Here is a 24410-nt window from a genome sequence, read left to right on the forward strand (position 1 = left end):
GAATATGAAATGATTCAGATCTGAATTTCTAGAATATGAAGTGAAACCGACTTGAAACATGAAGCGAACGTGTAGCCAACTATGCCTCATTACCCCCAAAATCGCGAATTGTATATGAAAGGAATTAAACCTAAATTTTTTGAATATGAAATGAATGTTGCCTGATTCACTTAAATATGAAATGAAAAATTCTAAATGCGGTCGACTCTCCACATCTCGATATCTCTCCTAATGTCGATGGTTTCTTCTGTCTCTTCATTCTGCATATAATTTCGAGTCGATATCTTCAATATCGATGGTTACAAGACCAGAGTTTCGTAATTCCAAACAAATTAGCAGTGCGAAATGACGCCTGTTTGTTTATTGTTTTCCCTATTTTCCTGACAACGAAGCGGTTTTCAATCTAGTATTCATTAAAAATACACTCCCGTGCATAAGTTTGGGTTCACCCCTTAAAAAACATACACAAGTGTTCTGTCCATATCTCTGTGAATAGACGTCCAATTGAAACTCTTTAAGCCGCATTCGAAAGGCAAAGAGTTATTCTTAATTTGTATGTATTTTTCCAAAAACTTTTTTTGAATTTTGTTTACTAAATTTTTGCTTAAAGTTGGACATTTTTTAAAAAACACACTGAAAAATCATATTTAATTTCCTCACCATTGGATCGACCAAAATTTTAAATCGAAGTGTCATTAGAATCGTAATCTCATATTCTTTGAATAGACCCCACCAAATTTTGGCGGAAAAATCTGAAAAGTATTCAAACTTTTCACGATACACCATATTGAGGGGTAAACCCAAACTTTTGCACGATGACTTGAATGACTGTTTCATTGATTTTGAATAGTTATCAGATTTTTCCGCAAAAAAAAAATGTGAGTGCTCTTCAGAGAATATAAGATCACGATTCTAATGACACTTTGGTTAAACATTTTGGTTGATCCAATGCTGAGGAAATCAGATATGATTTATTAACTGAGAGGTTTTTTTGTTGCCATTTCCGCATTCTTATATCGTGTGGCAAGGACGAAGATACACTTTGACCAGGAAAGTCAGGCACCGATCGGGAATCGAACCAAAATACCAACAGTATGACTTCTGAGAATTCTGAATGTCGTTCCGAAACGGCTACAAGAGAAAAAAAACAACAACAAGGCTTCGTAAATAAATAACTGAAGGTGTCATTTGATGAAGTCTTAGAGAGTTTCTTAAAAAACTCTTTGATTAAGATATGTTCTTTGTCTAAGGAACCCTCCCGAAATTTTGTATCGGTTTCTCCCTCTCAGGTTTCTACAACCTTTTTCAGAAAGTGGTGATTCCGTTTCAAACCTGTCAGGCAGTCTGCAATGATTTATGAATTGATTATTTTTTTTGTCTTTATTAGTATCATTCCAAACATTCATTATTTCTTATATCTAGGTGTTCTTATACAACACTATCATCTTAATTTGGTAACACAAATCTAAGATTTTATTAACAACATATTACATTTCATTTGTCGTAGCAGTTCAGATTTTTTACAGGTGAGTTGATTTCACCTGCTTATAAAAGAAAAAAAATGTTTTCAATAAACTAAACCTAACTTAACCTAAACATATAACGCATTAATCGTGGCAATCGAAGATTGTAACGATTTTTGTCTGAAATTATTAATTATTTTATTTGACATTTGTTCCAATGTTTCAACATTGGATATTCTATGTAACTCATTGGTACTATACCAGGGAGGAAGCCTCAGAATCATTTTCAAAATTTTATTTTGAATTCTCTGCAGAGCTTTCTTCCTGGTATTACAACAGCTAGTCCATATTGGTACAGAATACAGCATGGCTGGCCTGAAAATTTGTTTGACTATCAAAAGCTTGTTCTTAAGACAAAGTTTTGATTTTCTATTAAAAAGTGGATAGAGACATTTCACATATTTGTTACATTTGGTTTGAATGCCCTCAATGTGATTTTTGAAAGTTAAATTCTTATCTAGCATGAGCCCTAGATACTTAACTTCATCTGACCAATTTATTGGAACCCCTCTCATCGTGACAACATGTCTACTTGAAGGTTTCAAATAAAGAGCTTTTGGTTTATGTGGGAATATTATTAGTTGAGTTTTGGAAGCATTAGGAGAAATCTTCTGGGTTCGAATCCCGCTGGTCGAGGATCTTTTCGTAAAGGAAATTTTCTCTATTCCCAGGGCATAGAGTATCTTCGTACCTGCCACACGATATACACATGCAAAAATGGTCAATCGGCAAAGAAAGCTCTCAGTTAATAACTGTGGAAGTGCTCATAAGAACACTAATCTGAGAAGCAGGCTTTGTCCCAGTTGGGACGTAACGCCAGAAGGAAGAAGAAGAAGGAGAAATCTTCTATTTTTGCAAGTATGAAGAAAAAATATCCAAACTTTTTTGCAATCGACTACGGATGACACGCAGGCTTCGTCCTTTGGCAGAGAGGCCTGTGTAATGCGCAAACAAGGTAACTCAGGTAAGTCAGATGTGAAAATATTGTATAATATTGGTCACAAAATGCTGCCTTACAGGACGTCCTTCAGATCTGGATTTCTGATAATTAACCTGAAGTGTACAGTTTGACAGATAACTTTGAATTATTCTAACAATGTATGTTGGAAAATTAAAGTTTTTTTAATTTAACGATCACATCTTCATGCCAAACACTGTCGAATGCTTTTTCTATGTCTAGAAGAGCAAGACCAGTAGAATAGCCTTCAGATTTGTTGGAACGGATCAAATTTGTTACACGTAAAAGTTGATGAGTGGTCGAATGTCCATGGCGGAATCCGAACTGTTCATTGGCAAAAATTGAATTTTCGTTGATGTGGGCCATCATTCTGTTCAAAATAACCTTTTCAAAAAGTTTACTGAATGAGGATAGCAAATTGATTGGACGATAGCTAGAAGCTTTAGCAGGATTTTTGTCTGGTTTTAAAATTGGAACAACCTTAGCATTTTTCCATTTGTCAGGAAAATATGCTAACTGAAAACATTTGTTGAATACATCAACTAAATATGATAAGCTACTTTCTGGAAGTTTCTTGATGAGGATATAGAAAATTTCATCATCGCCAGGAGCTCCCATATTTTTGAATTTATTAATAATAGTTCTCACTTCTTCCAAATCAGTCTCCCAGGCATTTTTGAAAACGTTCTCTTGATTGAGAATATTTTCGAACTCCTGAGTAACTTGATTTTCAATTGGACTAGTTAGTCCTAAATGAAAATTGTGCGCACTTTCAAACTGCATAGCAAGTTTTTGAGCATTTTCGCAATTAGTTAGTAATAATTTATTTTCCTCTTTCAATGCCGGTTTTGGCTTCTGAGGTTCTTTCAAAATTTAAGATAATTTCCAAAAGGGCTTAGAGGCAGGGTCCAAATGAAAAATCTTATTTTCAAAACTTTTGTTTCTTAATTGTGCAAAACGTTTCTTGATTTCTTTCAGCAAATCCTGCCATATAATTTTCATAGCAGGATCGCGAGTGCATTGAAATTGCCTTCTCCTCACGTTTTTAAGACGGATCAAGAGTTTAAGATCATCGTCTATAATCACGGATTCAAATTTTACTTCACATTTTGGAATTGCAACAATGGAATTTGTTAAAGTTTCAAGAGCATTGTCAATATCAAGTTTAGTTTCTAAAGAAATGTTAACATCAAGATTAGAGTCAACATACGTTTCATATATATTCCAGTCGGCTCGTAAATAATTGAAAGTGGAGCTGATAGGATTGAGAATCGCTTCATGCGATTTTTGAAATGTAACAGGGACATGATCAGAATCAAAATCAGCATGAGTAATCAGTTGGCTACAAAGATGTCTAGAGTCGGTTAAGACCAAATCAATCGTAGATGGATTTCTAGAAGAAGAAAAACATGTGGGGCTATCAGGGTATTGAATTGAGAAATATCCTGAAGAGCACTCATCAAATAAAATTCTGCCGTTGGAATTACTTTGAGAATTATTCCATGACCGATGTTTGGCATTAAAGTCACCAATGACAAAAAATTTTGACTTATTGCGAGTCAATTTTCGCAAGTCAGTTTGGAGCAAATTAACTTGCTGTCCAGAGCATTGAAAAGGCAAATAGGCAGCTATGAAAGTATATTTACCAGACTGTGTTTCAACAGAAACACCTAAAGTTTCAAATACTTTAGTTTCAAATGACGAAAACAGTTGATGTTTTATACGCCTATGAATGATGATTGCAACTCCCCCACATGCCCCATCAAGTCGATCATTGCGATAAACAAAAAAGTAAGGATCTCTTTTGAGTTTAGATCCAGGTTTTAAATACGTTTCGGTAATAACTGATATATGCACGTTATTAACTGTAAGAAAATTGAACAGCTCGTGCTGTTGGATGAATCATCAAAAGCATTGAAGTGAAATATCTGGTGAAATCTTCCCACAATCTGTAACCATGTTTGACATCCCCAGCTCAAATTTGTCGAAAAGAGACAAAACTGACGGCGCGGGAGGTCCAGTTAAACGTCTCACAGCAGCCATCATCGCTGCAGAAGAGCCGGCACGACCCTATACGGAAAGCAACTGCCTGGCGAAACCTGAGGGAGTCCGTATGGCTCGAGGCGGCAAACGAGACCGAGAAGACGATGGTCGTTAGTTGCCTGGATAGCGTGAAGCGTTGCACCATGAGAAAAGGTAATTGCAATTTTTCACCGGGAGTTTCCTTCGTCCCTTTCGTTGTCCCACGTCGTACTTGTCGTGCACCTTCATCGTTCTCGATTTCCGTATTTCCCTATCGAGCTGCAGCAGTAGCAATCTCAGTTTGCATTGATTGCAGGCTGGTCGAACGTAACAGGAGGAGAAAAAATCAGAATAGGAAACGCTTTAACTTGACTAAAAGCTAGCAAAGAGGGAGTAAGTAATTCAAGTTTGAAATTTATATTCCGTTCGCTCGAGCGAAGAAAAGTGCTTTCCGATGAAATTGGCGCCGGTGACGGAAGTTATAAACAAAACTACGTGATTTTTTGGATCAGTGCCTTTCGGTGGGTGGTGACCAATAAGTGATATGTACTTTCTTGTTGAATTAATCATGTACCGTGAAACGAGGTATCATCGATCGATCATCTTCTTAGTAGGATGTAAATAATAACATTTTTCTTTGAAACATTTTTAATGCATAAATGATGTATCTCAACTTCATAAAAACTGCACCAGAATTCACTTCTTCTTCTTCTTTTTCTAATTGGCATTACGTCTTCACTGGGACAGAGCCTACTTCTCAGCTTAGTGTTCTTATAAGCACTTCAACAGTTATTACCTGAGAGCTTTCTTTGTCAAAGTTGCCATTTTCGCATTCATATATCGTGTGGCAGGTACGATTATACTCTATGCCCAGGGAAGTTCTGAAAATTTCCATTACGAAAAGATCCTGGACCGACCGGAAATCGAACCCACACACCTTCAGCATGGCTTTGCTTTATAACCGCGGCTAAGGAAGACCCCTAGAAAACAATATGTAGTCAGGAGCTTTGGGTTCAAGTAGATACTTGTATTAAAATGATAAAATTTGTAGCATTTGTATATTAATTGAAACTTTAACGACCAATCCAAAAAACTGATCAGTGTAATATGGGATTTCGTTATTCATTTTTTTCTGATATTCTGAACTAAGCAGAAACTTCCAGTAGCACCTATTTGAGCGATTAAAGTATACATAATTTTAATTGAGTCCGTGCACTTTATTGGATGGGTTTGACATTTGGCTGATTGGTTTACGTGGAATCATTTGGGATCCGGCGGAAGTACATCCGCCAAACGCGCGCTAGTCCAACACTATTGTCCATATAACGGCATAGCCGACCTGTGCATATACCTGGTCGTTACGCTAAAATCCAACTGCCATGGCATTTAGCGAACCAATCGAGCACGGCTGGCAAACGGAAGCTTTGGCAGTTATTTTAAATTTGTCACGACATTGACTCGACGATTAATTAATCCTGCTCTGATTCACTACCCTAGACATGAGCGAGCCACTGGTCGTCTCCCTGAAACGGTACAGTAGCCCCACAGTTATGAATCAACTAACGTCCCCCTTATCGAGGAAAGTGTGATGAAAAATCGACTGAACTATCACTTAAAAACTGCTAGATAATATTGATTTCATAAATATACCTCGAATTTCTTGAAAATGTCGATCTGTAACATTGTCCGTCCCGTATGTGCGGATCACAGGGAGAAGAGGATCATTGAATCAAACTAACAAATATGGATCGGAACACTACAACAACATTTTGTATGCAAGATGAATATTTGTGAAAGCATACCTTCTGGCGATTATCTTGGAATCACCTTATTTCTGATTCAAAACGGTGGGTTGACTGTTCAGCTCGTTACGGAGTACTGAAGAGCTCTTCTAGCAGACAACAGTGGTACCCTTTTCCAATCACGTTCTGGTGAACTGCTGGTTTTGCTGTGCACAATAATGGGTAGTTGGGAATACGATAAAATAAATTCGATTAGGGAAAAGCCGATGGTCCGATCGGACCAGTCGTTGAATGCTTATTATTTCGTCTTCAATTATTTAAATACGGTCCTCGCGTTGGTGGTTTACAGAGATTTTATTGTGTCTAACATACGGATGCAAATACTTTACAAACGGAATCTCTTGGAATAAAATAATAATATAACTTAAATGGCGGTTTCGTGTAATCCCATTGTAAGATATTATTTTTTAAACGTATACAATTTAATTCAGACAATTATGTTAATTATTTTGTAGGTCGTTTTATTCATATTACGGACACTTAAGGACCCAGTGGAGTATAACTCATCGAAAATCATTTAAATAAATCATTTTGTATAATTCATCAGCGTTATCGAACGTCAAAAACATGTAGCTTTCGACTGGTGGGTGAAGATTTTGATTCCGCAAGATGAATATTTTTGAATAAATAGAGATATGTGGGCTTTTCATGATTCTTATTCCGGACGCTTCTTCACATTGGCTTTATATGCCGGACACTTTAATTGAAATTCCGGACAGCACATCAAAATCATAATTGGAAGATTAAAATCATCATTGAAATCACCAAATCATAAGAGAGACATTTAAGGCAGTTACACATTTTAAATATTTATTAGCATCCATGCAATATATTTATTATAATGAGCTTTGAAAGTGGGAACTTTTGAACGACAAATATTGACACATGTCGTGTGAAATGTTTCCCGTACCGTTTTGGTTCATATTACGGAGAGCTCCAAATCACGAACACTCTACTTTGTATGGGAAACATTTCACACGAAATGTTTCAAATGTTGTTCAATAGTTCTCATTTCCGAGGCTCATTTTAATAAGCAGTTACCTATGGAAACTATGGAATATATGAAAATTTATAATGCCGAACTGCCTCAAACGTCTTTTTAGTGGTTTGACAATTTCAATTGATGATTTAACTTTTCTATATATGATTTTCATGAGTCCATTTTCATGTCCGGAATTTGAAACAAAGTGTCTGGAATACGAGGTAAAAGTGAGGCAGCGTCCAGAATAAGAAGCATGAAAAGTCCACACATTTCTATTCATTAAAAATTATTCATGTTACGGAATCAAATTCTTCAACCACCATTTCAAAGTTAAGTGTTTTGGGGGAATTATACAGAATGATTTATTTTATATGCTTTTTGATGTGTTTTACTTCACTGAAGCCTTAAGTGTCCGTAATATGAATCAAACGGTACAAAGTCGAGTGTCCGTAATTTGAAGCTGTCCGGAACTTGAATCAGAATAGCACAAGCTGTCAAATAATTTTCGTAGCAGAATCGCATACTGTTATTTCATCTCCTTGCGTTTTTTTTTTTAATTATTGAACATTTGGAAACATCTTTTAGAATTTAGTTTAACTGAATATAATTTCACATTTTAGTATTTCAGACCTCTCGCTTTGACTAAAAATATAAAAATTTTAAGAGCTCTGCAAATATAAAAATACGTATTTAAGGAAATGGGTAGGGCAATATTTATCGATGCATTTTCATGAAAACATGAGATATTTGGGATGTGATCTAAATCAAATAATCTAATCATTTCTAAAAATTCTGGACCCAGGTATCATCGAGACACCCGCAAAACGAAAACTTACACCCTATCCTTTGATTTCTCAAAACTTATTCAAACATGCGTTAGTCAGAAGAGTAAACAAACTTAGTTTATTGATCCTACGTATTTGGCAGACGAAATTCTACATGTTCCTCTTTAAACGAACTCGATTCTCACTTTTATAACGTTCGGTTTTCTGAATTACAAAATGACGTAAGATTTTTAACTTTTGCAACCTAACAACTACATAAAAAAAAGTGCAGTCAGAGTGGACCAAGAGCTTATCACCAGTGGACCAAGAGCTTATGGTAGTTCTATGGTGTATGTATGAAATGTTCTAGGACCCGCTTATTGGGCCAGCATATTTTGGTCGGTACTCAAGATTTTCACTTGGTCCACTCTGACTGAACGCATATTTGAAAATTTCTGGTCTTCAATGCCCTGACCCTTCAAAACCTTAATTTTCAAGCTATCGTAATGCCACTGATTTCGGAATATATTATATGGATTGTTGAAGAATTTACGATACTGATGTCGAAGGGTCTTGATAATTTGTTCATCTTAGAGATATGCACCCAGTTTGACCATGCAAGCATTAAATGATTGTTATTTTCCTAGAAATTGTTCAGTCAGAGTGAACCAACTCACTGAACGATGGTCTTTAGTTCAGTCAGAGTGGACCAAATACATATAGTCTATCAAAAAATCGTTCTATCAGAGGTTTGGAATATTATTTTTCATGATAATTTCACATCATATTGTTTGAAAGTAACACAAAGATGTGTAGAAATATTGAACCAAAATTTAAACGAGTTCAAAAATTTCAGAGCGCTAGACTTTAAAACCATTTTTCTCAAATTATAAAAAATGTCACTTGGTCCACTCTGACTTAACGCCGACCATTTGTTTTATTAAATGTTTGTGGGAAAATGATAAAAACAGGATATTTGAACGCATACTGCTTGCATGTAAAATGTACACGTGAAAAAAAATGTCATTGTAGATTCATTTTGAAATAAATTTAGGAATAAGTTTCTAACTCAGGGCTGACCAACGTACAGTCCGTGAACAGTGACTCTTCTCTTATCAGGCTCGTTGACAGTTGTTTAAAGTTTCAAGCTCGTCGACTTTTTATTTAAAGTTAGACCGTATACCAAAAATTATTACTTATAATTCTGGGCAGGATTTCCACATAATCCTAAATAGATTTTTGACCGAATTCTCAACATGATTCATATAAAATTCTGCACAAATATCTCACACATTACGGAACAAAATTTAAGAATGGAGATTTTGAAAGCTTATTAGAAACATTTTTAACATTCACCTGCGTTGGATTTTCGCATTAAATGTTACGCAGTAACAATCCATAGACAGGCTTTTCATATAATGGTAGATGGGCTTGTGACAAAATTTTAAGTGGGATTATCATAACATCTTTGGCATTATTGTAACATTATAATTTGAGCAGGATTTTTAACGATACCTCAACTAAATACCTACATAATCTTGAACACAACTCATTCCCAAGATCTTTATTGAATACTGAGTAGGATTCTTACTGAATCAGCCATTCCATGGAAAACCGATCTAGTGGATCACCGAATTCCATGAAAATTTGCTGTTTTGTTACTTATCCGAAATAAGGATACATGTGTTTTTGGATTTTTTGATTAGCGTTAACATTTCCGCAATAGGGTGACCAAAAAAATCGCGACTTTGCAAAAATTTTATTTTTAAAAAAAATTTAACTTTTGAATCGCTTGACCGATTTTCAATTTTCGAAATGAAAGTTAGATATTTTAGCTTTTCAAGAAAAATATATAATTTCACAATTATTTTTTGTGAAAGAAAATTAAAAATTCCCGTTTTTTCGTGTTTTGAAGGCCTTGGAACAAAAGGGGCTATGCTGTTCTCATTTTTTCTTGAAAGTTCAGAGAATTTTCCTTTTACTGTCAAATTTTCAGCAATGTATGTTTTTTTTTAGTTTTTAAGTTGTATATATTTTTGAAAATAAAAAATCAGTCATTTTTTACCGGCACACGGCAAATAAAAATATAAAATTTTTCAACATGAAAAAATATAGAAAAAATAGAATTTTTTATATTTTTGCTTGTAAAAAATTTGTATAGTAGGGTACAATCTATTTTGCGAAAACTTGTGATAAACCACTTTTAACACGTTTGAAGATATACGGAACGCAATCCTCATTAAATAATAACAGCCCTGTGCAATGCTAATACATGCATTGCAATCGTAATTGCCATGAATAGCATGTAGTGTGATTTGTTTTACGATCTGAACAAGTAAATTTTAATTATTTACATCACGTAAAATTTTTCCTCAAATCCCTTTCCGTATTTCCTGTTCCGTATTTTATGAACGCTCCCCAACCATGCGATTTAGAGTGCGTCAAGAAAGCCCGAGCAAGCGTAAGTTTATTTCTCTCCGGTTGCGCGTTCCCTTTTTGTTTTTGAGTGCAGTCGGTATCGTGCCTCGTTTGTTTTTTTTTTTTCCTTATATTTATTTGGTAGGCACACCGTGCACATGGGCGCTACTGTGCCGAGTATCATAGTATTCAGTAGCCACACTGCTACAGTATCTATTTTTAACCTAATTCTTATTGCTACATCGCTCTCAACAACACATCTACCGAGTAGGTAGGAGAGAGACCTTGTGTTTATCGCTGCAGTTGCCCAAGTAACCAGTAAGCACGATAATGCGGCACGGTAACAGCATTATATGCGCATATAGGGTAATCATTTAATGCATGTCAGTTTTATATACGCATATAATGCTATTATAATGCCAGAAAAGGCGAAATAGCGTGCCATTATAGTGCCAAGATATAACCGTGCCTCTCTGCACCACTAATGCTGATATAAGACCACGTGAGAAACGTCAGTTGTTTTCGCCAGGTTTTTAAGGCGAATATTTTGTGCTTTCGCGTACGCAGCCAGAGAGCTTTCGCGTATGCGGCCAAGCAACTGGTACACGAGGTAAATAAATGAATGAATGAAAACGGAAACTAATAGTATAGTATGCAAAAAAAAATTAATAAAATGATACAGATAGTACTTCTCCGTATCAGACATATTTGTTTTGGTGGTTTTCATCCTTTTGAAAACTTGCAATTGCCACATTTTGATCCTCGTTATGATGATGAAATTCCTCATTTTGCGTCTCGAACCTGCGACACCCGTATTGTTGAGTTGTTGTCCTGCTCCTTTGCTCCTACGGCCACATAATATGAATAATATTGGAAAGAAAAGTGACCAATTTAAACCATCACTTTTCCCCGTCATAAAACCTGCAATTGTAGTAGTGAGAAGATTTATGTTTGACTCCCTCTTACCACTATATGCAAACACAAAGCACGTGGTATATCTGTCAAAACACTGGATGGCATTTAAACATGCCCTGTATTGGAATATAAAGCCAATATAGTGCTTTTTTAATGCCTGTATGCATCGGGCTTAGAAGCATTAATGATGCTGTAATAGGGTTTCTATGCAACGGAAGTGCTGTTATAAGGTGTATAAGCATTTGCGGTGCTATTATAATGCATGTACGCATCTATGATGCTGATTAAGGGCTTATTATTAGTGCTTATGGTTACTTGGGTGGTCCGATCCATGTCCATATATCCTATCCATTGTTTGTGTGGTGGTTCAGTTTGCCGTGCTTCCAGTAGGGGAAGTGATGGTAAAATGAACAGGGGTAGTAATATGAACACCGTGCCTTTTACCGAGAAGAATCAAATTTCAATGCACGAACAATTTAGAGCATAAATCGGTGTGTTCATGTTGATACGAAGGTCTATTGAAGTGAAAATATCAACGAAAAATGAGAATTTAGAAAATCACTTTTGAAAATTAGAACTGACGTAACTTTTTGCTCAAAGGTCTTGAGGTGTTTTAGTGAGGTGAATATTGTTATAATATGATATCAATTATGATATTTTTTACTTTCTGTTTGAATGGGTTACAATCCTTAATAGATATATTTTCGGATATGCAATAAAAATTTTCAACAATATTTGTTTTGCTCCCGTTTTTTGCATGATGTTTGTTTTACCACCAACAGCTGTTCATTTTACCCATATAGTGCAGATAAAATGAACATTTGCATCGTTTTTTGCTCGCAATATAAATGTGTGAATATTTAGCTATTTTAGTCTGCTTTAGATAACCTCTCTACCTTTGATGGTGTGCGATAGAAATATAGAAATTCCTCGTTTTACTATTAGAAACACGATGATATTCTTAAGGTGTTCATTTTACCACCCCTTCCCCTATCGAGTGAGGCATTGTTGCCTGCGAAGAGGGTCAGTTTGTCTCAGTCACCATCCGATGCTGACGAAGGATGGATGTGTTCCCCCAGTGCATAGTCCTTCGTGCGGCGTCGTCCGGTGGCTGGACGAAGTATTTTTTTGTGGAGATGCTGGGAATCGAATCCATGACCTTCCGTTTACAAAGCGAAAGTGTAACCTCAAGGCTACGGGACCCCCCTAAATCGTGCCTTGTTGGTGTTGTTTTTTTTTTGTTCTTTCGGTTCGCGCAAATAACATCTTAATGTGTTAAAATTTATGTTAATTTAGCCAAATCTTAGGCTAAAGACTACGCCTTCAAATGAAGCTTGTTGAGCTTAAATCGGTTATGATTTCGTTGAGATACAGCTGTTTGAAGTTTGCTAGGTGAGATATAGTTGATGAATTTTAGGCAGTCCAATTGTGTTGACTTTCCTGCACTTACAATGCTGCCAAAAATAGAAAACAAAACAGATCAATCTCAAATTTTGGGAAATTGTCAATCAATACCATAGAAACTTATAGAAAACATTAGGAAGTGATTTTGTGAACATGATGTTTTGAGCTTTTGTCAGGCCATGTTGTATAATTAATAATTGTATCAAAATGAACAATCAATTCGACATTACTCATTTTGATACAATTTTAAACATTTGCCATTTCTCTCTCAGGAGAAAATGCACATTCCATCGAAACGCCCTTTTTGCCACTTTAAGAGACAGTTTTTACCCAAACGAAATCACTCTTCTTTTTGTGCGGAGTCGGTGGCATGATCCTGCTCAAAAAGAGTTCAAATGGACATTTTTCATCGATTTTGGTTAGACGAGGAATGTAGACAGATTCTGGAGGAGAAGAATGTAGCGCTAGCGGTCATGTTGCAGAAAGGGACCCGAAAAAACGTGGATCGTTATAAACGGAAACGGCTACAGTAGACCCGCCTCTTTCGGGAGAAAGAACGCTTCCTAGAGGAGATGGAGCAGCCGATATGTGCAGGGATAAGGATGGGAGCATCTTGACAAACGAGCGTGAGGTGATCGAAAGGTGAAAGCAGTACTTCAAAGAACACTTGAATGACGCTGAGAGCACAAGAAATCAAGATCGAGAAAACGGAGGAAATGTCTTCGTCAATAGGTACTGCAGACGATGGAAACCAACCAGCTCCCACTTTGAGGGAGGTTGAAGGTGCCAATCACTAACTAAAGAACAATAAAGCTGCTGGTTAAAATGGTATTCCCAACAAACATTTTTGCTGAATAAGAGTTCAACAAAGGACCCTCATGAGTACTCCAGAAGAATAAACTACTAATGTTTCTTGGGTTGGAGTTGACTCATGAAGATTGGCCCGGAGAAGCTGGCCATTTGTCTGATAGACACAATCTGGGACACAGGTACCAAAAGATGGGAAGGAAGGAATAATTTGCCCCATCTACAAGAAGGGCGACAAGTTAGATTGTGAAAACTTTCGAACAATCACCATTCTCAATGCAGCCAACAAAGTAGCAGCTTTCCCGGGAAGCTCACGAGACTGATAAGAGCGACGATGGAAGGTGTGCAAAATTGTGTGAAGGTTTCTGGCATTCCATAACCTTGTCGTCTGGATCCCGCCGGGGACTACGACAAGGTTATGGACTTTCGCGCATTTTGTTCAATATTGCGCTAGAATGTGTTATGCGGAGACCCGAGCTTAACAGCCCATATACGATTTTTACGAGATGTTTGCTTGGCGGATGATATGAACATTGTCGGCCAAATATTTGAAATGGTGGCAGACATGTACACCCGCCTGAAATGCAAGGCAGCAAAAGTTGGACTAGTGGTGAATGCGGCCAAGACAAAGTACATGCTAGTCGAGCGCGATAGGCCTCGCCTAGGTAGCAGTGTTACGATAGACGACTATACGTTCGAAGTGTTCGACGTGTTCGTCTACCTTGGATCCTTGCTGACGGCTGATAATAACGTTAGCCGTGAAATACGTGGAAGTCAGGCCTGTCAAGCTGCGGTCAAAAAAGATTCACACCCGCACCAAATTCACCATGTACAAAACGCTCATAAGGCCGGTAGTTCTCTACGGGCATGGAACGTGGATGATGCTTGAGGAGGACCTGCAAGCACTTGAAGTCCTCGAACGTCGGGTGCTTAGAACGATCTTTGGCGATGTACAGGAAAACGGTGTGTGACGGCGAAGGATGAACCACGAGCTTGTTTGACGAGCTACGGCGAACCCAGTTTCAAGAAGGTGGCCAAAGCTGGAAGGATACGGTGGACAGGGCACGTTGCAAGAATGCCGGATACCAACCCTGCAAATATGGTGTTTGCTTCGGATTCGGCTGATACAATAAGGCGTGAAGCGCAACGAGCGAGGTGAACGGATCAATTGCGCCTCGATTAGGCAAGCGTGGGGCAGTACCGAGGATGGAGAAATGCGGCCACGAACCGAGTGTTATGACATGAAATTGTTGCTTCAGTGTTATCTGTTTAGATGTTAACTAAATACATGCTTGGATGTTAACTAAACGCATTCATTTATGTGAACAGCGTAAAACTTACTTAACACTGCTTCTATCGTTATCTTTGAATACGATGCATGGTATTCTTGAAAATACACAACAACCTTTCACTTTTTTCCAGAGTTTTCATGGAGCTTCGGAGGAATCTCACTGGATTTATCAAGATTCACTAGGGTTGTCGGCGATTACCAGGAGTCTCAGTGGTTACCACTGTTAACGTGGGTTGCTAGATTTTTAAAAGTCGCAAGGAGTTTGAAAATACATGGAAACATTCTGAGCATCACTGTCAACCTTCTGAGAATCCATTTGGAACCTCTTAAACTTTTTGAACATTTGGTGTCTACCTTACTTACTTACTTATTTGGCTTTACATCAATTATCTTGATAAAGCCTCGCCAACAATATTTCGCCAATTCCCTCGGTTCATGGCCGCTTCTCTCCATCCTCGACTGTGACCCACGCTCTCCAGGTCCTGGTGTACCTGGTCCATCCACCTAGCTCGCTGCGCCCCACGCCTTCTTGTTCCGACCGGATTCGTGGCGAACACCATCTTTACAGGGTTGTTGTCCGGCATTCTTGCAACATGCCCTGTCCAGCGTATCCTTCCAGCTTTAGCTACCTTCACGATACTGGGTTCGCCGTAGAGTTGAGCGAGCTCGTGGTTCATCCTTCGCCGCCACATGCCGTTCTCCTGCACGCCGCCGAAGATCGTCCTTAGCACTCGGCGTTCGAAAACCCCAAGAGCTTGCAAGTCCTCCTCGAGCATAGTCCACGCCTCATGCCCATAGAGGACTACCGGTCTTATGAGCGTTTTGTACATCGTGCATTTGGTGCGGGGGTGAATCTTTCTTGACCGCAGTTTCTTCTGGAGCCCATAGTAGGCACGACTTCCGCTGATGATGCGCCTTCGTATTTCCCGACTAACATTGTTGTCAGCCGTCAACAAGGATCCGAGGTAGACGAACTCGTCCACCACCTCGAAGGTATCCCCGTCTATCGTAACACTGCTTCCTAGGCGGGCCCTGTCGCGCTCAGTTCCGCCAACCAGCATGTACTTTGTTTTCGACGCATTCACCATTAGCCCGACTCTTGTTGCTTCGCGTTTCAGGCGGGTGAACAAATCTGCCACCGTTTCAAATTTTCTCCCAATAATATCCATGTCGTCCGCGAAGCAAACAAATTGTCCGGATCTCGTGAAAATCGTGCCTCGATTGTTAAGTCCGGCTCTCCGCATGACACCTTCAAGCGCAATATTGAACAACAGGCACGAAAGTCCGTCGCCCTGTCGTAGTCCCCGCCGAGACTCGAACGAACTGGAGTGTTCGCCCGAGATCTTCACGCAGTTTTGCACACCGTCCATCGTTGCTCTGATCAATCTTGTGAGCTTCCCGGGAAAGCTGTTCTCGTCCATGATTTTCCATAGCTCTATGCGGTCGATACTATCGTATGCCGCCTTGAAATCGATGAACAAATGGTGCGTAGGGACCTGGTACTCACGGCATTTCTGGAGGATTTGCCGCACGGAAAAGATCTGGTCCGTTGTCGAGCGGCCGTCGATAAAACCTGCTTGATAACTTCCCACGAACTCGTTTGCTATAGGTGATAGACGACGGAAGAGAATCTGGGATAGCACTTTATAGGCGGCGTTTAGGATGGTGATTGGTGTCTACCTATGAAAACCATTAAAGTTCTTCGGAGTGGCCCCAAAGTTCTAATCGGAAGGAACATATTCATTCCATAACCAAAAAACAATTTCAAATGAGTTCACTTTTCTCAGTTTGCACATCAAACAATCTCAATGAACAAGAATCACCTTTTAGCTTTAATCTTCAAATCTCAAGGAAAATTAATGTGCCATCTTACATGTGACACATCTTCAAAACTCAAAGCGGCAAATATAAATCCTGCTCCTATCGAAATGTGCAGCTCTTTGTAGGCAGATGTCGGATTGCCCTTTCTTCGGCAGATTTTACACCAGTTCCAAAACAAAGCAGCAGGTATCTCACAAAAACGATTCTGTCGTCTTCAGGAAAAACTATCTTCATCCCGGTATGCTGCATACATTCGTCAGTGACTAGTGTGGGAGAGTGCGAGAGGTTTCTGCAAATATGATTATGAATTGAACAGGAAAAAGCAACACAACACAGCACAGCCATGTGCACACATAAATCGGAAACATTGTTTTCCTTCGCCGGCTTCTTTGAATACTTTTTCCGGTAGCAGGCACCGGAAAGCATTTCCCAGACAGTTCCCAACCCTCCTCCAGAAATGCTGGGTAAACAGATACGGTTCCTCATTCCAGTGCAGTGTACTGGGTGGGAATCGCTCTGCTGGGATCTCAGGATTTCAATTTGAATGATCCTGTTTTATAGTTTTCCATGCTTTTTATTTGTTTCATAAATTTATTCGAAACTTTACCGCCATACCCACCCGAATCGGCGGGAACAGCGTGTCCACCAACAGTGACTGCAACTGCTAAAACCGACTATCGTTGTGAAAAGTTGTGCGATAGAAGCATTCAAAAGTATTGATTTTGTTCGTTTATTTGCTCACTCACCTGGAATTTGACTTCCTAAACATTGGTAGCGCGATACAGGTGGCAAAAAAACGGTGATGGCTGACAGCGGTTTGGGAAATTTAGAAAGGCGTTCTCAAATTTAATTTATATGATTTTTCTACTTGAATTATTACTATTACGGTTTGGCATTAGGGTTTATTAACAAATTTCATAACGCCAAAAATGACCATTTTCAAAAGCCACCCATCTAAACACTACACTAAGGCTTTTTCTACGTCGGCCAACGTACCACGTAAAACCGCATTATTAAAAAAAAAAAAAACGACGTAAACAAATCGCTTTGTTCCAAGAAATCTGAGGCAGGTTTTCTTACGTCTCTTTCAGCCCTTTATCTAAATTCTGGGGTCAATTTGACCACAGAGCACTTTGAATCTTTTGTTTAAGTGAACCGATTTGTGAAACGCTTTCACACGTTGGTGCGTTTCCGCGATTTTTTTTTTTATTCGCGCATGATTTTTTTTTTCATTTTTTTTTGTTTTCGAATTTTCTGCAGTTTTGGAAAGAAAATGTAATTGAAACAAATAAGATATTTCGAAAGCTATATGGATCATTATGGGGAGGGATTATTGTGAAGAAAGGACTAAATATGACGAGTTGTTAATATTTTGGACGCTTATATCTCAGGAACAGTTCTAAAAAAATATTCTTATTTAAAATATTTTCTTCGATGAGGATTTGCAACAGGAAAAGGGACACTATATTACACATTGTTTAGTTAGGAATTTTTACCGCATGATGGCGCTAGCTCAGAAACATTTTTTTTAATTTCTTTATTAGTATCATTCCAAACATTACATTCATTTCTTAAATCAAGGTGTTCTGTGTTATTAGACAACACTATCATCCTAATTTGGTAAAACAAATTGAGGGTTTTATTAACGCAGAAAATCACAGTCAGCGGAGTCAGTGAAACTCACACCTACTGCTGCTGTAGGCAAAATGCCTTCAAAATAGCAAAACACCCGTTGCTAAGGGCAACCCATAACTGCTGTAGAAAAATGTTCTACCGTTTTGATTCATATTACGGACACTTAAGGCCTCAGTGAAGTATAACCCAGCTTGGACCATAGAAAATAAATCATTCTGTATGATTTTTTAGCGTTATCGAGCGTCGGAAGCCCTTAACTTTCGGATGGTGGGTAAAGAATATGCGTCCGCAACTTGAATAATTTTAAATACCGTTTTGATTCATATTACGGACAGCTTCAAATTCCGGACACTCTCGTTTGTATGGATGTGGCCTTTTCATGATTCTTATTCCGGACGCTCCCTCACTTTTGCCTCATATTCCGGACGCTTTGATTCGAATTACGGACAGCTCATGATAATCATTAATGGAACAATCAAATCATCAATTGAAATCGTTCAACCACTTAAGAGACGTCTAAGGTAGTTGAGCATTATAAATTTGCAATGATATTTATGGAAAAAAAACTAATAAAACGAGCCTCGAAAATGAGAACTTTTGGGCGGCGAAAATTGAAACATTTCGTGTGAAATGTTTCCCATACAAACGAGAGTGTCCGGAATTTGAAGCTGTCCGTAATATGAATCAAAACGGTATTTCCCGCTGCATTTCCCGCATTTACAGCCTTCAATGACACTGACACTACTGATTTAGAAAATTCATGCACCCAACATAGGCTACCGTCGTTGGGGGTGACAATGGGTCAAAAAGGCATATGTACGATTTGTTTATTGAATAACTATCGCAATTTAGCTCAAATAAACTTCAAATTTGGTGTGTATGTACTTTGATGGTTCATTAATAACTGTTCAAAAATTTATTGAAAAATATTTATTCACAGCGGCACTACAAGTGAATGAAAAATGACCCAATCTCACCCCATAGAGGGGGTGACATTGGGTCACTATTATTGAAATAACTTATTTTTGAGAATATGATTGCAAAACCATTCACAGCTTAAAAATATTGATGAAATACGATGCAAACAAGACGAAAATATATCTAAGATGTTTCACAAGTATGATAAACCCACTTAAAAAAACGATTATACCAAACATTTGAAAAGCTTTGAGAAAATATATGAGACCCAACATTTATCGTCAAATTTACATAAATTTTCTTGTTTGTTTCCCTCAAATTATCTTCATAGTCTCATCCCTATTGCCATAAAGCCTATTCAGTTTTCTCAGAGGTGTATTGAAACAGTGATTATTTTAAACCCTCGCAAATAGTTATATTTCGGTGCGACATTCCTCGATCAATATATTTCAGGCAGATTTTGACTTCATAGTACCGGTATTTCAGCGATCCAACTCATTCGTACTTTCGTGAGATGTTTCTGTAATATGAAAACACTAATAAAAAATCTCCCGCTGGTCGAGGATCTTTTCGTAATGGAAATTTTCTCGATTCCCAGAGCATAGAGTATCTTCGTACCTGCCACACGATATACACATGCAAAAATGGTCAATCGGCAAAGAAAGCTCTCAGTTAATAACTGTGGAAGTGCTCATAAGAACACTAATCTGAGAAGCAGGCTTTGTCCCAGTTGGGACGTAACGCCAGAAAGAAGAAGAAGAATAAAAAATTAAATTTATTAAAAAAAACAATTGATAAAATTTTACGATGTTGCTGCGCACGAAACAAAGTTGCTGGTTTGAGAAGTTGTGAAAATTCGTTGCATTGTTATTCGATGCACAGAATCCTCAAGTAGACTTGTTTGATGTTTCAGAGATACTGTATTTAGAAAGAATAAACACATCTTAATGAGGAATGAGAACACTCGGCACCGTAAAATGTCAAATAAGTGGTCTTGCAATTTAATTTACTATCGTTCTTGCTTGACCCAATCTCACCCCCATTTTCAATGTTTTAGACACCGTACCGAAAAAAAATAAAATTTTTGTGGAAAAATCAATTAGATTTCGGAAAATACTTGTGAAATGTAATGAAAAGTCTTTCAACCTTCTACTAATACAACGATAGAGGTTAAAGTACATGCGTTATTCTTTGCACAGGAGAAATTTAATGCTGTAAAATTTATCTAGTTTCAACATACAAGATTATTGATATAGTAAACAAAAATTACTATATTCTAAAAATGTATATTGTGATGAATTATGTGTAATAATATGTTCCCCAACATATGAATAATTATTTCTAGCGATATCAGCGTTATTAGCTGATATATTACATAAATCATAATTTTCCGTTTTGACCCAATCTCACCCCCTAGACCCATTGTCACCCCCATCGACGGTACTTGATGACATTCACAATTTTGAACTTCTGTATCAGAAGAGCCACGTGATTTTCGCAAAAACTCAAGGCTACTACTATTACCATTCCCAACTCTGCTCATAACTTTTTGCTGGCTTAACGAAATTCCTTGATTAGCACTTCAATCGAAAGACAAGACATCAAAGGTTAATGTCCTTTACTTACTGAATCCCACATAGTTTAATAACTGTTTTAAAAGAGAACGTTCATTTCAAGCAAATCTATAAAATAGGGGTGCTAGAGAAAAGTTGACGTCATCGATTCAAAACGTGTTAGCCGATCAGATCGGACGTCTTTTCGGTGCTCTCTATTCGTTCTTGACAAAGTATTAGTTTTTCTCGCGTTGTCCCACGCTTCGTCACTCCCCAGTATGGGCAAACCGCGTGCTCAAAACCAACCGGTTTGCAGTCCTCGCGGAAAGCGTGGAAAAAAAGGAACGATGTCCGCCGTTCTATACCAAGGGCTTTCCGGAAGGGCTCTACTCGAAGCTGGACTACTATACGTCAAGCAAGGCCTACAAGTAACCCTCCGTCGGTGCACGGATGGGTACAAAATCACCGTTCCCTGTATCAAGCACTACCGTGCTGAACATCAACAAGACGGAATACTTCACCCACGACATGGAAGCCGAAAAGCCCTTCAAGGCGATCCTTCGGGGCCTGGATGACATGGAGACCGACAAACTGGAAGCAAAGCTACAGAAAGCAGGTAACAAACCGGCGAAGATTTTCAAAATCAGGCGCCACGACTCCAAAGAGAGGTTACCGCGACCAGCTGTACCTGATCCACTTCCCCAAGGGCTCCACGTCGCTGAAGGAACGACAGGACATTCGTGCCCTGTTCTACCACGTCGTTTAGTGAGAACGATACCTACCGGGAAGTTACGCAGTGCTCCAACTGCTTGAATTTTGGCCATGAGGCCAAAAACTGTCACATCCAAAGCCGCTGCTCCAACTGCGGGGACAACCACGCCACGGCCGACTGCGCAGCCGAGGAACCGAAGCCCACCTGCGTGAACTGCGGCCAGGGATACTCATCAACAAGCCGCGCCTGCCCGAAGCAAGCTGAATTAATTCAGTTCCGGTGGCAAGTGAACCAACGAAACCATCGCCCGAAGAAGCGATGGTTTCCTCAGCAACTTCTTGGAGTTAGCACTACCCAAGGGAACCATCCCGGTCCCTGAATCCCAGCCGAGAAGCAACACTGGACTTCCTCCTGGTTTCTGGGCCACCGCACCTGGAGCCGGTTCGCCAAATTCGTCGATCCAACAAGGGCATAAGCCCCCGCCGCCCCCGGATGACATGACGCAATTTCTGAACCAATTGACATCGCTGGTGACAGAGATGCAGAAAATGCTCATGCAAATGATGCAGTTCTTCATGCGATGCAATGTTCAGCCTTAAGCTCCTTAATTGGAACGCCCGTTCTGTGGCGCAAAAACAGCCGGAAATTATTGACTTCCTGCACTCCAACGAAAACGACGTAGCGTGCCTCTCGGAGACACACCTTAAACCGCACAAGAATTTCACCCTCCCTCATCATACCTTCGTCCGACTCGACCGGATAAGCCATCAACAAGGTGGTGGCGCGGCTATCGCAACCAGAGGCCGGTTGCTCCCAGACTTCCGGCTATTGTGCATCGAAGCTGTCGGCATCGAACTGATGTCATCCGACGCTGCCTACTGTCCCACCCAGTGCAGAGACTCTGACGGCTCCATAGCACGCTTCAAGAGCGACATTCGGAAGCTGACCCGGCGGAAGCAACGATATATCATCGTCGGTAACCTGAACTCCAGGAACAACAAGAACGGCACAGTGCTGGCTGCTGACCTCCAAGCCGGGCATTATGTCGTTCTCCATCCCGATTCGCCGTCTTTCTTCTCGCCGGCCGGCATAGGATCGACCCTGGACATCGTTCTCACCAACGTTGCGGACAACTGCTCTCCCCTCCGCTCCGTGACTGACCTGTCGTCGGACTGGAAGGTGGTCCGAATTGGACCAATCAATTAATCAGCGCCAACAATCCCAGCGGCGCAACTATCATCGAGCGAACTGGCCCCAGCTGCAGCGAATCATCGAGGACCGTGTTCCTGAGGACCCTCCAATGGAGACATTGATCGGAACAAGTCCTAGTGAATTTGTTTGCTGTTTTCGTCGGTCCGTCGTTTTAATCAATTTAATCGAGAAGATCCGCATTATAAGTTTATATTGTCGCTTGTCAATATATGTGACTACGTCTTTCAACTTTTGATGTGATAATTACGTCGTAATTGCCTTGCATTTGCTGAAAAAATTGAAAAATCTTCAACGCTTTCACCATTCCTACAATGAATACTGAATGCAGAAACTGTGCCGCAAACATCGACATGATGAAAGAACTATACACCGTTTGCGAAGGAAGATGTGCGAGAAGATTCCATGCATCGTGTGTTGGTGTTAGCGAGGCCGATTTGTGTGCGCTATCCAAAAACATTATTTGGATTTGTGATGAATGTATGGCCGAATTTTGCAAAGCAAGGGATGCAATGTCTGAATCGCCCAGATCTAGTTCAACGTCATCAATTGTAGTTGAGCTGGATAAATTGAAGTCCGAAGTTGGAAGAATCAACGATGCGATAGCTGAAATCAACGATAAAATGATTGCGCCAGATCGCATACTACATCATTCAACTCCAGATACTACGCCAATGCTGTCGCACAACACCAACGTTCGAGCGTATAGCAGTGATAGCCATCGAAGCTGTGTGGTTCCAGACTGTGAGGAATCGTTTTCAATTGTTCTGTCTAACATCGATAGCAGCGTAACCGAATATGACATCGTTCGTTTGGTTTCTCGTTCACTTTGCGCATCAGAGCCCGAGTGCTTGAATGTCACAAAATTAGTACCGAGTTGGAAAAGTTGTAAAAATTATGATTACATATCATTCAAAATTGTTTTGAATAAGCGTTGGAAAGAATCAGCAATGAACGCTAAGACTTGGCCGAGTAATGTGAAAATTCGAGAGTATGTCAACAGATTAAATTGTTCCTGGAAACCGGAAAACGTTGACCTCACTTAGTAACGATTGTTTGAGTTATTTTATGATACGTGAAGCTATTGATGAAAATATGTAACTTTGTGTACGTTTGTGTAATTGATGATGAGAGACTGTAAAACTTTGCAAGTGGTGTGTTTGTAATATTTGATAAGTATCGTTATTATGAATAAGATGATGTTAGAACTAATTTTTAATATGTTGTTGTACTCGATTGTTAATCTGTAAATGGTCAATGTCTATTTGTGTAATAATGCTAGAATTGTGTATTAGTTTAAGTAATTCAATGAGACCCCAGAAGGTCAGTTGGAGATGGTGGAAGAAATCGACGCCGTGCTACGCTGCCTAACGGATGACATCGCTAAGGGAAAAGAGGTACATACCGACATTCCCGATGACACGTAAGTTTGAAAATTTTGAGGTAGAAATGAAAAGAATTATCTCCATTTGGAACGCCGTCAGACGGCAGTTCCAGCACACGAAAAATCCAAATAGAAAAGTGCTATTCAAAAACTAAATAAGATCATTGCCATTTGCATGGAGAAGATCAGAAACAGGCAGTCCCAGCGTGAAATCAGGGCTTTACCCAATTACTCGAAGCCTTTCTGGCGCCTAGCAAAGGTACTTAAAAATAAACCTAAACCCATTCCACCC

The sequence above is a fragment of the Aedes aegypti genome, chromosome 1 (genome assembly GCF_002204515.2).
Source record: "Aedes aegypti strain LVP_AGWG chromosome 1, AaegL5.0 Primary Assembly, whole genome shotgun sequence".
In the NCBI taxonomy this organism is placed as follows: Eukaryota; Metazoa; Arthropoda; class Insecta; order Diptera; family Culicidae; genus Aedes; species Aedes aegypti.